The sequence below is a fragment of the Phascolarctos cinereus genome, unplaced genomic scaffold, assembly GCF_003287225.1.
Source record: "Phascolarctos cinereus isolate Bilbo 61053 unplaced genomic scaffold, phaCin_HiC Scaffold_726;HRSCAF=1367, whole genome shotgun sequence".
NCBI classification, from domain to species: domain Eukaryota; kingdom Metazoa; phylum Chordata; class Mammalia; order Diprotodontia; family Phascolarctidae; genus Phascolarctos; species Phascolarctos cinereus.
In genome coordinates this window covers 343,268,677-343,281,259 of record NW_027556098.1, presented here as the reverse complement: position 1 = coordinate 343,281,259, position 12,583 = coordinate 343,268,677, and the positions used below count along the sequence as shown (strand labels likewise).

The 12,583-nt window shown below is 37.7% G+C and overlaps 1 protein-coding gene and 1 long non-coding RNA gene across 2 annotated transcripts in view; one reads left to right on the top strand and one right to left on the bottom strand.

Annotated features, from left to right (window-relative positions):
• The window catches only part of COG6 (component of oligomeric golgi complex 6), a 144,265-nt gene that overhangs the window by 131,399 nt on the left and 283 nt on the right, over positions 1–12,583 (top strand). The window lies entirely within an intron of this gene.
• The window catches only part of LOC110196627 (uncharacterized), a 36,913-nt gene continuing 26,856 nt past the window's right edge, over positions 2,527–12,583 (bottom strand). The window contains exon 3 of the long non-coding RNA XR_002321274.2: positions 2,527–2,815. This is a non-coding gene — a long non-coding RNA (uncharacterized LOC110196627). The remainder of the gene's footprint in view (positions 2,816–12,583) is intronic.

Below are 12,583 nucleotides of genomic sequence, written 5' to 3'. Positions count from 1 at the left end.
GAGAGAGAGAGAGAGAGAGAGAGAGAGTGCTCTTAGCGCTTAGGTACATAGTAAGTGCTTAGTGATTATTGGTTTAACTTGACATGACAGTGGGTTGAGGTCAGGCTATTTAGAAGAACAAATGAATACTACAAATTCAGGCAGGGAAGCAATATCTAAACTTTAGATTCTAAAGTCTATGTGATCCAGTAAAGACCTGGTGGGTACTATGGGTTCGTGTAGAAGAGCCAAGTCAAAAGTCCAGAAAGTCTGTGGATCCAAGTAGGCAAGTAAAGTCCAGAGTCAGCAAAGGCCAGCAAAGAAAAGGAAGAGCAAACTAGCTTATCCAAAGTAATGCTAGTGAACAAGATTGTGACTCCAGATCCTTAGGCAAAACCTTTGCATTCTTGACGCATCTTATGCCCTCACTTTTGTGTGAGTGGATGAAGTCTCTAAGGTCTTTGTTTGCAGCCAGAATACCGAGTTTGTCCCTGATTCCATCAGGGACTCTCTTTTGCTTTCTTTTCTTCTCACATCATGTGGTATAAAGGGAAATAAGAGATGTTCAGAATATGATCTTAACTTTTGAAGTTTATATTATAGAAGGCATTTGGTAAGTCTCCCAAAAAATATCCCCTTGCTCACTAAAAAAGATGAAAGATTGGGCTGAATGAACTGCTGGTTTAATCCAGTGTGATCATTTTTATATTGACAGTAAAAAGGAATAAATGCATTTTCTGTAACCAAGGACTTAGTAAACAGACCATTTAATATTCGTAGGCTGCTTCATAAAGTAATGAGTACTCTATGGCTTAAAATTTTAGAGGCTACATACTAACCATCAGGAATGTTTTAGAGAATATTCTTGCCCATGGATAGGACTTTAGCATCACTTTTGACATCCCTCTCAGATAATTTTGTAGTTGTTGGTCATTTAGCATAGAATTGAGCACTGGAAGAGACTTTAAGATATAATTTAGTCTGTCTTCATTTTACAGATAAAGAAACTGAGGCCCAGGTGACTTGCCCAAAGACTCACAAAAAGTAAATGGCAGAGCCTAGATTTGAACCAGTCTTTTGACTTCTTTATTTCCTTCTCATTAGCATTAAGTTGCCCTCTTAGCTGTGATTCTATAATAAAGCTCTATTTTTCAAATCACAGAAACTGAATGTTGAAATAAACTATTTTTAGAACTGTTAGATTTATGGTAATGATAAAGATTGTATTATGTTGTTATGGTAACTGAATGCTTAAGTACTGATTAGTGACAAGCACACTGTTCTAGAATTGAGAGAGTTCATTTCTTATCATAGTTCAGTGCTTGAAAAATTAATTTAAAATAAAATAATTTCTGTGAAGCATATTTTAAGTATGAATAATATTATCTGCCTTTCAGTTCCATACTAATCATTGCATGAAATGTTTAACAGTTTTCATGATAAGGTAGCTTAATATTTTTTTCTGGTACATTTTTATAACTATGTATGTCTTTTTAACTAGATGAATATATAAATTTATCTACCAACACTATTCTGGGGTTTGCTCATAATGGATTGAATAATTTTTCTCTTTTTTAATGTGCAGTAGCAACTAATCCGCCTTTACAAAGATTTTTTTTTCCTTTCTCAAACAGTGAATCAACTATAGTAGCTTCTACACCAAATCACATAAGGATATTTTAGCCACTTGTTCTGGACAGTAAAGGACCATGTGACAAAATATTAAATTTTAAATGAGTATTTTAATAGTAGCACAGGGCGCAGGAGTATCAACGTACCTCTGAGACACTTTCCTGTCTTTACTGGTGCTTTCTGAATAAAATATCATCTTCTGGAAGACAGCAGCCAGCTACTGCATTTAAAATTCTAGGCATAGGCCCAGAGTGCTCAAGGCATGAAAGTAAACTGTTGAGCTACATTTGCCTTCTGGCTTGTGACCTAATAGGAGATGTACAAGCAGCTTGGTTATCATTACCAGTTCTCAGGGAAAACTACTTAACTAACATGCCTTCTCCTCTGCCCATCTATTAGGTGACAAGAGGACAGATGTACTCCCTCTTTTTAGAAACACATGACTAAGCTAAGGCATCTGTTTGCTGCTAGTTGTCAGATCATATTTTAATTATGAGAATAACCTGGCAATATAAACTATTGAATCTTTAGGAACTCTGCTGATTAGGAATGACTAATAATTTATAATTTGGGGCCTAACTAAAATTCATCTTTGTAATATCTATAAAGAAAAGTTTCAAGAAGTAAATTGATATTGTAAACAGCAAGAGAATACTTGAAATAATGTCTTGAAACCTCTTAGAAAAATAGATAACATTTATGGAGCTCTTTAAGGTTTGCAAAATGTTTTGCATATATTATCACATTTGATTGTGAAGTAAATGCTACTTTTATCCCCCTTTTCCAGATGAGGGGACTGAGGCTGTAATAAGTCAAATAACTTGACAGGGTCAAACATCTAATAAGGTATAGACTAGACCAGAGTCAGCCTCTAACCTGGGGATGCCAAAACAGAGCAGGCTAGAGACGGGAGAGTCAGGACACAAACAAAAGTTTAATTAATTTTAGAGTGAGGAAAACAAAGTTTGCAAATTGAAACCGCCCCCTCCCCGATCCCCAAGAAGGAGGGCTTAACATGCTGGACCAAAGGCAGGTTTTACATATATAAAAACCACTAGTGGGCTGGACCATGACATAATCATTTTTAGGTCTTGAGTTACTGTTCACATGGGTCCTGTGTGAACAGTATTGTCTCAAGTCTTGGGTCTTGTGATTGCTTATGGAGTGCAGAATCAATTCTGTAGTGGGAACAGGAGTGCAGTACCTGTCAGTGACAGAGAACAGGGATGGTGAATATGTGATGGATGGCACTGGGAAATAGGGTTGCTAAATCTCTCGGTGAACACCTGGTGCTGGTCCAAGCAATATACTTTGCCAGAGCGCAAGGGATTATTGTTGTTCTGATCTCAGGTCACAGCCTGCTTGCTAGGCCTTAGCTCTGCAAAACTAGGTATCTCCAAAATATTTTGACCTTTCCCCCTTTTGGCCAAAGGGAGGGGGTCTGAAAGAACTGCTACCCTTATGGTCAATAAAGGCGAGGCAGGTATATGCCATGGGATATTGCCCAGGAGGTTTGGTTCCTTTTGAGACCTTTTGGGGAAGTGTGTCCCAGGTAATTTATTGCTAAAGGGCAGGAGGGCAAGAATGTCATAATGAGAAAATGCCAACACACACTTGAATCAGGGTCTTAGTAGTTGGGCACATAACAAAAGGGGAGAGAAAAAATTAAGACAGTAGATTCAGTCCATAGTCTGGAATCTTGGGACAGCTGTCTCATCTGGATGTTGGTGGCTTGTGGGTCCATCCACTGAGGAGCAGGGGCTTACTTCAGGTGATCCAAGTTTAAACAGTGCAATAAAGTTTTTCTCACAATTCCCATAATTACATAATTACATAAAATCAGGTAGAGATCACATTACTTAGAGGGCTCACAATGGACTGGTTCTGAGAAGGGAAATTTACATGTCAATAAGGTAACCAAGAAAACTTAAACATTAATATCAAGTCCCATCTAACAGAGGCACAAACTAACCAAACACTCTTTTAGCCTGCAGAGGAGGCCAAAGCCAGAACAGAGCAAGTAAGAGCCTCCTGACCTGCAGAGGCTGGAGCTAAGCAGGCAGGAACAGTTGGTTAGGGGAACAAGAAGGATAAAAAAGATAGTCCCAGATGTTTCATGTGGTTATCTGGTCCCTAGATACCTTTTCTTGGATAATATGTTTTATTCTTTGTTCTTACTCAAAAATGGGCTTTGTTTTTCTGGTTCCAAATCTAGAAGTTCTGACCTAATCTAATACAGTCACCTAAATTTGGTTCTCCAGTTTTGAAACTTCAGAGCATTTCTGTTTATATGTTATTTGCTGTCTCTATCTTTACCCAAATCCTGTACTTGACATAATGTTTGATAGAATTCATTTGTAAATCTGTCTGGTTCTAGCGCTTTTTTCTTAGGAAGCTCATTTATGGCGTGTTCTTCTGCCTTTTAAAATTATCAGACAGATACTTTATTATCTGTTCTGTTCTATTATCAATATAATTTATGTGTAAAATCCAATTAATCTTTAATAAATCCTTAGAACTTATTACCAAAACATACTCAAAGCCTGAATTTCCATGATAGATAAATTTGGAAGCCAATCATATACATTTGTGTATAGTTCTTAGAGAAAACATTAATCCTGTTGCTTTTCTCAATTTACTATTCCAATTAATTTAAAAAAACTTTTATATTACATCTTTGTCTTATTACCTTGTCAAATCATTTCCTGCTTTGGAGGATATAATCCCTAAGTTAAAATTATGAGATGTTCATACTTGAATCCTATTATAATAACTCAGAGATGTTCCAGTATCAATTTAATAGATTTAGTGTTGTGCTTACAAAACTTCTTGATTATAGAAATTTGTTATAAAAGGAAAAAGAGGAATATAATTATATCATAACAGAGGGAAAAAACTGCCTTAGCTCTGTTGGAAAAAAAAAATTCCCTAAACTCCTGTTTGATTCCTGGCATGAGTTGTATTTGACATCCAATCGTATAGTCACAGAGTGATAAAGGCAAGGTTTAGAATTAACCAGGTGGGGAATTTTCCTTTTCAGCAAGGAAATAGCACAATGGGGAAATAGAGTCAGGAGGATCCTACCGGCATTGTGCCCTACCTAGGTCGCAACCTTTGCCAGGCACTAACATCTACCTTTAAGCAGTTCTCAGACTTCTGCACGTGCCATTTTCTACTATTAGCTTTATGACAGTTCAGATAATTATCCTGATAATCAGAGTTCAAAACAACAGCAACTTTACAATTCCAGGAATTTTTACCTTAAATAGCAAAACTTCCCTAACCTCAAATTAGAGCTTGGATATTTTTCCTCATGTTTCCCTAATAGTTAACATTGCATTAATCCTTTACTTATAAAATATGACTGCCCATATTATGGGGCTTTAGACATACAGAAAATGCCTAATAGTTGATTCATCATTAATATGTTGAAGCTACGTTTTAAAACCACATTATACACTTTCATAACAGCCGAGATTTCAAGTGGAAATTTGTTATTATGGTAAATGTAATTAGTAGTAGTAGTAGTAGTAGTACCTGTTTTATAAATAAATCTACCTCATTAAATATTCAAGAGCTTTCAAATATCCAATTTTTTTCACATCCTTTTAAAAGCCCAATTCATATGTAACAACATCCAGATTAAAAATCGCTTTGTCTAACAATGTTTCTGTTTTACAATGGTCTCTCAAATTTCACAACATAAATTTAGAAATACAATACAATAATAACATGAACAATAAACTTCAGATGACATCAATTGCATTTCCAAATTATCACATATAAAAACCATTGATGTTATTACTGTTGGCATTTTAAAATCACTTTGAAGTTATCAGATATAAAACAATTACATTCAATTAGAGAAATAATAATAATGTAGTGCTCAGCATATGCCAGTCACTGTGTTAAACACTTTTCAATCATTATATCATGTTGATATCACAACAACCATTATTATTTTTCTCTTTACAAATCAGGAAACTGAGGCAATCAGAGGCAAAATAACTTGCCATAAATTATACCTCTAATAAGTTTTTGCAACTGAAACAGAGAAGGGTAGGGGCTGGCTGGCTCCACCACCTCATATTGCTGGGGTGGCCGGTGCCAGGATCTCCCCATTGGTGGTAGTTCCAGGTGGCATGGCTCAGGGAATACTGGCCATGGGGCCACCTTCTCACTTCTCCCTACAGCTGCAGGTATTGCTGGGGCTGGAGCCACTTTCAGCTGCTGGGGCAGGGTGGGCAGGATGTCCTAGAGGGCTGGGTTGAAAGATACCCGGGGCACAGGGCTACTGGGGCAACTGCCATTGTGGGGCCCTGCTGTGGCTACTACCCCCCGGCTAGTGGGGCACACTATAATTCAAGTTTCCCTACAGTTCTCTAGTATTCTCTTTTCTTAATCTGATTTGAGATGAGAGGGGTTAACAGACATGAGGTATAACAAAATAGGATAAAAACTGAAAAGTAAAGGAGAGGTTAACAAGAGGTTGCTATATTGTTTACCTATTTTTTCCCCCACTCTTCATTTCTGGGATTTCTACCAACTAGCTTTCATTTACTGACCTGGAGCAATGATGCCATTAGTCTTTTCAACTTTTAAAACTTTTAAAAACTATTACAATATTTAATCCTTATTTTTTTCTTAAAATAAATTTTATAGAGTGATACTCCAAAACTTATTAAGATGTTTCAGAAGGGGATGAGTTCCTGGAATTACCCCAAAGTCTCAGGAGTTCTCTCTTGCAATTTAAAAATGACATTGCTAAACTCCTTAATGATTAATCTCAAAACTTCCAGCGACTGCTAAGATGGGTTTAGTGGTTCTACAGCTTTGATTATCTAAGTTATTTCTTTTTTTAAAATTTATTTATTTTTAGTTTTCAACATTTAGTTCCATAAGATTTTGAGTTCCAGTTTTCTCCCCATCTCTCCTTTTCCTTCACCCAACTAACTGTATTTCTGTAGTCTCAACTTGGCCACATAACGGAGGAAAAAAGTGTCTTATCAGCTTTTCCTCTTTTCTGATAACCTAATCTCCTATGGAAAGCCTAAGGTGGGAGTTAGCCCTCCTTCCTGAGACAACTGAAAGTTCATTAATCTTTCCCAGTGTACTCTAGCTGCAGCCCTTAGGAAGTTTTTTTCTGGCTGGCTGCATTTTAAATCTTTCAAGGTAACAGAATCTAGCTCACAGGACAAACACGACACAGACATTCTGCATTTTAAAAAGACACAGACAAGACAGATACAAATAAAAAAAGAAGCAGAGCACATAGTCCATAGCTAGACATGATTTTATCAGTTTAAGTGAGAAAAAAAGAAGAGGATGCAGTACATAGCCAGACAGGCATTTTACTGAGGCACACAGATCAGAAAAAAAGATCCTGCGGTTCAGAGGTGTACCTCACCAGAGTGGTCCAGAAAGGGGCCCTGGAGTTTTCCTCATAAAGAAAGCCAAGCTCAATCCCAGGCTGAGCTGGATTGGAGCAGGAACAAAGGACAGAAGACTCACCAGACTGCAGGCTGGGGGTGGGGGCGGGACGAGGTTGGTAAGACTCTAGAAAAATAACTCTCCAGTGGCACCTAGTTTACTCCCACGGGTACCAGAAGATCCATTTGGCCCTGTTCTATGTCCAGTCCCACTTCTGACACCAGTTAATGTCAACCAGACCAGAACCAGCCTCTAACCTGGAGCCAAAACAGAGCAGGCTAGAGACAGGAGAGTCAGGACACAAACAAAAGTTTAATTAATTTCAGAGTGAGGAAAACAAAGTTTGCAAATTGAACCCCCACCCCCAAGAAGGAGCGCTTAACATGCTGGACCAAAGGCAGGTTTTACATATATAAAAACCACTAGTGGGCTGGACCATGACATAATCATTTTTAGGTCTTGAGTTACTGTTCCTATGGGTCCTGTGCGAACAGTATTGTCTAGAATCTTGGGTCTCATGATTGCTTATGGAATGCAGAATCAGAATTCTGTGATGGGAACAGGAGTGCAGTACCTGTCAGTGACAGAGAACAGGGATGGTGAATATGTGATGGATGGCACTGGGACATAGAGGAGGCCAAGTCCGTTAGAGAACACTTGGTGCTGGTCTAAGCAGTGCACTTTGCCAGAGAGTGAGATCATTCCAGAGCACAAAGGATTATTGTTATGCCAAGCCCAAGGCACATTCTGCTTGCTGGGCCTTGGCTATGCATAATTGGGTATCTCCAAAATATTTTGACAAAGGATATGAGGCAGAATTTGAACTCGGGTCTTCCTGACTCCAAGTCTAACAGTATCCACTAGTCCATTTAGCTGCTTCCTATATAAACAGTCATTTTTTTAATATTGTAACAGTTGTAAATTATTCTCATCTATTAAATAAATCCAGTCTTCCATAAAGACTTCTCCTTATATTTCTTTAATTTAGTTCTGCTTAACCTATATTTGCATACATATTCATGCATAGCCCTTGACATACAAACAAGTGTCACTAGATGCTTTTAAACCTTTTACTACATAATTAATTTGAAGGCAGCAGTAGTGAACATCTAAATACGTCAGTGACGTGGTTGATTCCACATACTTGTTTGAGAATGTGGGAGGATGTGCATCCCTAGTTATCCAGAATGTACTGCCTCAACATTTGGTATACGCAGCCCTAGCAACTTCCTAGGCTAGGATGCATCCAGAAAGAAATGCCCAGGATCTGGACTTGGGTGATTCTTATGCATGCAAGAGCAGAGTACCAGCCTGCCTTCTTCTTAGCAGTTAGGTAGGATTCTTTTCCTTCTTCCAAATAGTGTGGAATTCCAGGGAATTCCATTTCTTTCTTTCTCTTTTACTATTCCTGGACATGCACACAAATTTGTCTTTGGTTACCTTATCCAGATTACTTAATTTTTATAGTAGCTTCCCCTTCAGACTACCAAAAATTTTAGTCTTAAGCTGAGCTTTTGTTTTTTTCTGTCACTACTCCAGCTCCCTTTACCTGACCAGAAACAAAATTTCATAGTGAAGTGGGACAACTCTCCCTTAAGGACTACCAAGAAGTTTTTCTATTTAATTTTAATGGGTTTTTTGACCTAGTAAAGTAATGATTCTGTAAGCCTTCATGGCTTTCTTCTGCTTCCTTTTGAGGGGGAGAGAGGAAGCCAGAAACAAAAGTTAAGCATCAAAAAGAAGAAGAAATTACATTTATGTAGGCTTTGCACTTTCCTACATACATATTAACTCATTTGATCCTCATAACAGTTTTACAGATGAGGAAACTGAGGCTCACAGATGTTAGTTACTTGTCCAGTGTTGTACAGGCTACTGAATGAGAAACATGGGACTGGAATCTAGGTCTTTTTATGACCTCTACATTGCATCTAGTAGAATGGAAGAAGTCAGAAGAGCTAGGTGAATAACGACAACAGGCCTATTTTGGATAGAAAACATTCTTTCTGCTTAGTCTTATACAAATAAATGTGGAATCCATATATCCTAAAATAATATCACTGATAATTAATTTTAGAAAATTTTCCTTGCCTCATTAGTTTAATGGATTGCTGTAGCCCCCCCCCAAAAAAAATTTCATTTCTGTTGGTGAGCCTCTTGGAATAATGAGCCTCTCTTCACTTAGCAATATTGGAAGCTTTTCCCATTTGGTACAGGACTTACCAGAGTGTGTACTCTGCTGGCATAGCCTTTGAGAAACCCAGAGTTAACTGTAATGCATATCTTAACTTTATGTTTTTATTTTAACTGCTAACACTAAAATAGGACTGTTTCCTACTATAGCATTTTAGCTACATTATGTGCTAAATAGCCTTTGGTGTGCTAGTTTGGTAAACCACCAGATAAGGTGGCATAGTAGGTAGAGCACTGGTCCTAGAATCCGGAAAACCTGATTCAGATTTGGCTTCAGGCACTTAACTAGCTGTGTGACTCTAGATAAGCCATTTACCTTCTCTTTGCCTCAGTTTCGTCATCTGTAAAATGGGGATAATTGCACCTACCTGTGAGGGTGGTTGTCAGGATTAAATGAGATAATATTTGCAAAGCACTTTTCACAGTGCCTGGCACATAGTAGGTGCTATTACAGAAAAATGATTGTGGTCAAATCATTTGGCTGTTGTGGGCCACAGTTTCTTCATTGGACACATGAGGACTTTGAACTAAATGATAACTGAAATTCCACCCAACTCTAAATCCTGTGATCCTGTGTGTTCCAGATAATACATTTACAAAACTTTACAGCATTCTTAATTAGAGATTTCCTATGATTAAAAAGCTCAGTTTTTTAAAAGTTCTAATTTCATTGCTTATAGACATGAAAAGTCATTACTTCCTTAAAAATATTACTGGCAACTCCTGTTATTAGAAGAAAGTAGTAATTCAGTCCGGTTGTTAGATGGCTTTTATTTACTGGATGATCACAGTTTCTATCCCAATGTCATTAATTTAACTCTTGCCTTCAAATTACTGGGTTTGCACGTGATTGGGTCTCAAGCAAGAGTTCAAATCTGTTACCACCCCCAGAAAAGTAACTCCAAGTAGGTATTCCACTGATAACAGATCAGATCTCCTTGGTATGTGAAGATTTGCACAGGATTGTTGTTATACGTGAAGGTTGTCAAGTCGTGTGAACAAAGTTTCTGGTCGTCTAGTCCGGACACATTTGCACTTGCCTATATCTATAAAAGCCACACTTAAAAGAAAAGAACAATACACTCATGATAATGAATGATGAATTATGTGCCTATTATCTACAAGGAATCAGGACAAGCCTACAAAAAGGTACTGACGTAGTCAGCCTCTACTCCTTGTAGGTTGAGTTTTAGGGAAATTAGAAACTTTTGGTTTTGTGGCATCATTGAGTGGGACAAGCTGGGAATGATAGGAGTCGGGGGAAGGAAAGGAAAGGAAGGCCTTTAATAAAGATGGGGGAGTTGATACACATTTTGAACAAATGCAGGTTTTTCCAGTTGAGTGTGTGAGTGTGAGAGAGAGAGTGTGTGTGTGTGTGTGTGTGTGTGTGCGCGCGACTTGAGGGTAAGTAATTTGCCCAAGGTCACACAGCTAGTAAGTGTCTAAGGCCAGATTTGAACTCAGGTCCTCCTGACTCCAGGGCTAGTGCTTTATCTACTGCACCACCTAGCTGCCCCTGAATGTATATTTTTAAACTATTTGCAGGACTATGGCAACCTAAAAGGAAGACAGCAAATTCTGTCAGACCTTCCTATTCTTATTTTGTCAAGTGTTTTTTTTTTAAATGTATATTTGATTATTAGAGAAATGCAAATCAAAATGACTCTGAGGTACCCCATCACACCTATCAGATTGGCTAACATGACCAAACAGGAAAATGATAAATGTTGGAGAAGATGTGGGAAAATCAGAACACTGATGCATTGTTGGTGGAGTTGTGAACTGATCCAGCATTCTGGAGAGCAATTTGGAACTATGCCCAAAGGGCTATAAAACTGTGCATATCCTTTGACCCAGCAATACCACTTCTAGGGCTGTATCCCAAAAAATTATAAAAACAGGAAAAGGACCTGCATGTACAAAAATATTTCTAGCAGTTCTTTTTGTGGTGGCAAAGAATTGGAAACTGAGGAGATGCCCATCAATTGGGAAATGGCTGAGCAAGTTATAGGATATGAATGTAATGGAATACTATTGTGCTATAAGAATGATGAGCAGGCGGACTTCAGAAAAACCTGGAAAGACTTATATGGTCTGATGCTGAGTGAAGTGAGCAGAACCAGGAGCACATTGTATATAAATACTAACAGCCACATTGTGAGATGACTGACTTTGATAGACTTGGCTTTTCTCAGCAGTAGAAGTATCTAAGACAGCTCCAAAAGTCTCATGATGGAAAATGCTGTCCACATCCAGAAAAAGAACCATGGAGTCTGAATACAGATGGAAGCATACTATTTGCTCTCCTTTTCTTCTGTTGTTTTTTGTTTTTTTGTTTTTAGGCAGTTGAGGTAAGTGACTTAAGTCACACAGCTAGTAAGTGTCAAGTGTTTGGTCTGAGGCTGGGTTTGAACTCAGGTCCTCCTGACTTCAGGGCCGGTGCTCTATCCACCGCCCCACTGAGCTGCCCTCTTTTGTTGTTTTGTTTTATTTCTTCTTTCCTGTGTTTCCTTCCATTAGTTCTAGTTCTTCTATACATCATGACTAATGTGAAAATATGCTTAATGTGAATGTATAAGTAGGGCCTATATCAGATTTTACGCTGTCTTGGGGAGTGGGGAGGAGGAGGAGAGAAAGAAAATTTAAAACTCAAAATCTTATGTTGAAAGCTAAAAACAAATAAACTATTTAATAAAAAATGAAAAAGAAGTATATATTTGCAGGTGAGTTATTTGTTACCGATAGGGTGCTGTTTGTTTTAGCCAGTTGTTACAGAGAGGAGCTGAAGAAGCAAGGAGCAGTGGTTGTGACTATTCAGTTCATTGTTGAATGTGGACAGACTTATGCAGATGGGTCTAGCTCATGAAAACACTGGCATTTGGGGAACTTTTGTATCTTAAAATTAATTTGTGTTACTGTTATGAAGGTAGCTATATCACTGTTTCTGTATGCTTACACTATGTTGTGATCATAAGGCCACAAAATTAGAATCGTGTGAATTGTAGTCCAAACTCCCTTATTTTACAGATGAGAAAACTGAAGCCTAAATAGATAACTTGATTTACCCAAAGTTACATGGGTCGTAAGTAGCAGAATTGGGATTCAGCTTCAGATCTTTTCATCCCACTCCAACCCACTGTGCTATTTTGTATAATATATGTTTTGATAATTATCTAATATTTTTGTAGCTGTATATATTTAAGTATATGTTAATTTACAAGTGCTTTTATGTGTGTCATAGAAAAAAATATAAAGTATGTTTCGTGTTAGCATATATGTATATGTGGGTAATTTTATAAATTCACTATTACCCATGATACTTTAAATATTTTATTAAAATGAATTATAT